Raw genomic sequence first — 5,380 nt, 5'->3', positions numbered from 1 at the left:
AAATGGATGTTTAATACATTATCTAAAATTTGTCCAAGAGAAATCATAACTCGATGCCTTCTTTTGTTCTCTGATTAACATAGCTTTTCTGAATCTCCAAGGAAGACGATAGCTTTATTCCTTTTCAAAAGGATGCTGAATATCTACTATCATCATTAGATTCCAACTTTCAGGCCCACGCACAATATGCACAGCATACTTGGAATTTTTTACATGTGACAATCAGAGTAAAAGAACACAGCTACTTTTCTTTATCATCATAGCAATATCTTGTCTATCTCATTCTATACCAGTTGGAAAAGTTTCCGGGAAATGGTAGAACCTGACACAGTTTGCTCTGTCGAAAACATGCAAGAGCTCTTTCATTACCAACGTAAATAAAATGTACAAGGATGTTGGTCCACGACATAAGTGGTTAACAACAGGATTTCTGAAACACACTAAAAGACTAGACCTGGCCAACAACAACAAAGAAGGGGAAAGATACAGAAGAATACATGAAAGAGAGTTCTAGCACATCCAGAAGAGGCTCCAAACTAACAGTCCAAAAACAACCAAAAGAAGAGATGGACTTACTCTCTTCTCTTGAAGATGAACTACAGGCTGGAAGAAAGACAGAAGATATCTAGAAGGAAATGAAAACCCCGACCCCTTCCATAAATAAAACCTATTTGTACATAATAACAAAAGGTCCTACTAGTTTTGCAAATCTCGTATACTTAAGAGTCTGCTTATGAAGGGCAGTAAAGCTGCGAGCAACGCCTTAGGACACTCTTCATGCGGAAGATGGCCACAACCAGATATTGCTACCAGTCTCTGCAATGCAATAAGTCAGTTCATGGTTAGATACACATATTTTTCACTGAAAACTCAAAATGTTTTATCATCTGCTTTCCAGTTCTAAAGATACCAGCTATCTCACTCCAGGAAATGATCAGACTATAAATTGCTCAATACTCTGATAACTTAATTAATAATTACCTCATTTGAACTTTTCATTTCACTTCAGCACATGACTTTAAAGTGCATATGCAAACTCATGACTCCCAAAGAAAAGTAATAGTGGCTGTACTTACAGAATTTACAAAATTTGAAGCCATAGTTTGAACAGAATCCAAAGAGACAACAGCATCTTCAGCTCCTGCGATAACTAAAACTGGGATATTTTGGACTGCTGCTACTAACGACGCTGCGTCTTTTGGAGACAGCACTGTTTCAGATGACAGTCTACCTATCTCATGGAGTGCTTCGACCCAGCCTTCTACATATAAAGGGGCCTGAATATAAATAATACCAATTTAGCAAGGGGAGCTTTAAAATGCTTTTCAAGATCAGTATATGCAACTGGCAATTAAGAAAAATGTCTTGCTGTAAAGATAGATGACTAATCATAAGCTACCATGATAATAGGCAAAGCATCACAATGAGATAACAGAGGTGAGAGATGCTAATTCAGTTGAAAAAAGAAATGTTCTTAGACTATGTGTTTATGGTATTGGCATGTTACCCGGACTCGGCTAAAAGTGTTGAACATGGATACGTGTCCGAGTGTCGGACTCGGCAATAATTTGAAAATTTTACATGTTTTTGGCCTAAAGTAAGTGTCGGTTGTCCATACCCATGTCCAAGTGTCGAGTGTCCGACACGGGTACTCAAGGCAAAATGAAGAGTCCGGGTAACATAGGGTATTGCTGGAGCAGTGTAACCTATACTTGTGTTGGCAATCACTAAATTTGTAATATTGCAGATGTCACATTCACATTTCCAATACACCATTACCAAACTATACAGAACACTGCCTTTATTTTTATATCTCATTATACAATAATCTTCAATTTGTTTCTAATTACGTCCCCTGCTTTTGCTAAGATATATTACACTTTTTATCAATGGAAGTTTTACAATAGAAACACCCAAGGGCCGCACCCCAACTTAATCAATGGTGTATTACTTGCAAATTATAATAACTATATATAGTATTTTGCTCATATAGTGTTTGAACAAGGTGAAGGAGTTCAATAAGCTAGGAAAGGCTTCGCTTTTATGCTGTTGTAAGTATCTAGCCAGGGATTAATCATTTAAAAGTTAGAACAAAAAGGATCTGCCAGTTTCTGTGAAGTTTTGATGGCAGACAGGTTGAGTATGAAGATACAGAGAGCAGCAATACCAAAAAATTGGCACTTGTTAAGCATGGAAATAGCCTTGTTACATATAGACTTTGCTTACCCTATAGAGACTTGTGACTCCCGTTGTTAGCTTGGTAGCATCATACCAAGCACGCCGATTGACTGCTTGTATGATCTCTGCCCTAACTAGACTTGCAAGGTTTCTCTTAAGTGAAGTTCCCAAGATTATTCTAGCAAAGCCAGGAACAACTTCTCTTGACAAGCTTACATTTAGTAATACCACCCCCTTGATTTCAACCTGCATTCACAATCATCAGTACTCTCATGTAAAAAGTTATCATAGTAAATGCCAAATTGGGGATTGGGTATTAAAAACATGTAATTACAATTAAACATAGATCTAGCTCTAGTTTATTCCTTTCTTTTTTCTTTTCTTTTTTGTGATTAACATGCAAAAAGAGATATACAGTGGAGAATCAGTTATTCAAAGTGTGAGTTCCTCACATTTACAGAGGCCGCAGAGGAGATCACTTTCTGCGCAGCTTTCAGAGCAAGTAGGCCTCCATCATCATGACCAACAAGGACAACAGAAGAAAACCCCATCTCCGAACAAAAATTTAGAAGTAGGTCAACCTGGAAACATACGTTGCCGCAAAGATGTTAAGATAAGGGTTGTCACAGAGAATAATACATAGTGACATGGGTATCACAGAAAAGGCAAATAAAAACAGTTATGGCCTTAATATAATTCATGCACAAACCACAATGAACATAACTGCATACGGAAAGGTGTTATTGTGAATAGGAAAGGAATCATAATAACAAGAAGAAACTGATATATCAGTTCTATAAACAATGTGCAATAATAGAATATAATTTTCAGGCAATAACCTGAGTTTCAAGCTTGTAAGGATTAGGCAGCTGATTTTCTTCCCAGTCCTGTTTTTGAGGTCTAGATGTTAATCCCCATCCAGGACGATCAAAAGCGGCAACAGTGCAGCCAACCTGCCGAGCCAACACTCCCATTACATGCCTCCATGAGGATCCCCCCTCCAAATCCATGCACTAAAACAATGCCAAACTGACGATTCGTACTCGAATCTTCCACCAGCACAGGAGGACGATGTCCACTCATATCCTCATAATCACCAGCTTCAATCAAACTCAAAATTGGTATTTCTTCTGATTGTCCAGGATAAGTTGATCGATCTAATAGTGGTGTATGGAGAGAGGATGTATTGAATTGACTGCTAAAGCTCCTGTGAAGATAATACTGCTAAAGCTCCTGTGAAGATAATACTTGCTTTTCGGATATACATTTGCCGAAGGCCTGCTAAGAAAGGTTGAAGAAGACAAGGAACGAGAAGGTGCACCAGATATGCTAAGCTTGTAGTGTAGGTTAATCCCTTGGGTCATCATAAATAAGCTGTCAACATCTGCTAATAACTGAACTGGACGTTCCCCTTGATCACAAATAAGCCCCCCAGGCCTTCTAATCAACTCACTATCACTTCTTAGCGTTTTCCCAGCAGCAGGAGTGGGTGATCTTGGAACTTTCTGATAAACAGAAAATGGTATTTTACATGAAAGAATCTGTAATCATTAAAAAAGATTCATAAGAAAACAGAGCACGAAATGTATGGGAATCTAATATATAGTTTCTTGTAATTAAATCTTCAGAAGCTATAGCGTGTTTCCAAGTTTCAATATATTTCATGAATATAGTATTATAGTGATTTGTTAAGGTGATGATTTGAACTTTATCTTTAAGAAAACTACGAATTATAAGCTTACTGATTCTGGATCAACTCGATGCAACATCAATTTCCTCCTTGCTCTGCACCTCGTACGATAAGCAACAACGATATGCCCTAAAGCAAAGACCAAGGATGAGAGAAATAGGACAGGCATTCCCCATGACTTCTTCAAGTGCAGTTTCCGCTTTGATAGAGACAATGACGCTTCAGCCTCAATTTGAGAATTGACAGAGAAAACATAAGCCTTAACCGAGAGAAGTAATACAGATGCAATGGAAGACATCGCAACAGTTCCTAAGTACGGCCCATACGAGAGGGCAGGTCCATCACACATATAATACACACCTGCACCCGATAAAGATAAACCAATCATCAAAGAAGTTAAACCACAAGTTGCAGCATTCACCAGTCCCCCACCTATATGCAGTTCTAACTTCTAGCAACAAGTCCCTTTGTTAAATTTTTAATTAAATTGAAAATTTCTTTATCCCTTGCTGCAACAAAGTAATGCATCTGGCTCATCCATTTAAATATTGATTCAATTTTAGTGTTTATTACCTAACTCTAAATCCGATGCTCCTTCTCCTATAAATCAAATTCACCACCATAAACAAGCAGATTAAACACAACATTGGAGATTCCCAATGAAACTAACAATGTACTACTACCAGTTATTACATTTATTCTTCAATTAAGCTACATTGTGCACAATATACAAAATGAGAGAGGGAGGGAGGGAGGGGGAGAGAGAGGGAGAGAGAAAAAGATAGAGAGAGAGAGAGAGAGAGAGAGAGAGAGAGAGAGAGAGAGAGGCTTACAGGTGATAAGGAGAGATCTGATGAGGGAAACGAGGGGAATGTCAGTCAAAGAAGAATTGAAAGCGTAACGACGAAGGTGATGAAGAAAGGAATGACAAGTAACACAAGTGAAACTAGAAATCAACAAAGCAGGAAGCAACACATCTCCAATAGCAATTAACAATGGCAATGACATAACCAAAAGCGACGCTACCATAGCAACCATAAAATAAATCGTCCTAGCTATCCTCCTCATCTTCTCCACCCATCCTTTACTACTCGCCATCATCATCAATTCAATCCACAACCAATCAAGAGAGATTCGAGATTCCGTTAGTTATTGATGAATGTGCGTGTTTGTGATGGTGGAGAGATCGGGGGAGATGAAGATGATGATGAATCGAGAAACACTGGCCGATGAAGAATTGAAGAGCGGTATCTCATTGGCCATCATGAGGTGGCCAACAGAGAGTCTCCGCTTTTGAGGACGAAATTAAAATAGAGAGATGTGTGAATTTGAATGAGATTATTGTGAAGACGCCATGGGCAGGGTTTCAAGAGAGCTGGGGATTTCAGGATGATGGTGATTTTGGATTTGAGAGATTTTTTGTGTACTCTCTCTCTCTCACCTCTTCTCTTCCCTTCCTTTTCTTCTGCTCTCTCTCTCTTTCTCTCTGCTCTCTCCCAGGCTTGTTTTGTA

At 38.6% G+C, this 5,380-nt stretch overlaps 1 pseudogene; it reads right to left on the bottom strand.

The window, feature by feature from the left end:
• Positions 1-568: 568 nt before the first annotated feature.
• On the bottom strand, positions 569-5,118 carry LOC108193343 (uncharacterized; annotated as a pseudogene).
• Between the last annotated feature and the right edge of the window lie 262 nt (positions 5,119-5,380).

This window comes from Daucus carota, chromosome 7 (genome assembly GCF_001625215.2).
Source record: "Daucus carota subsp. sativus chromosome 7, DH1 v3.0, whole genome shotgun sequence".
Lineage (NCBI taxonomy): Eukaryota > Viridiplantae > Streptophyta > Magnoliopsida > Apiales > Apiaceae > Daucus > Daucus carota.
This window is presented reverse-complemented; position numbering and strand designations above follow the sequence as displayed.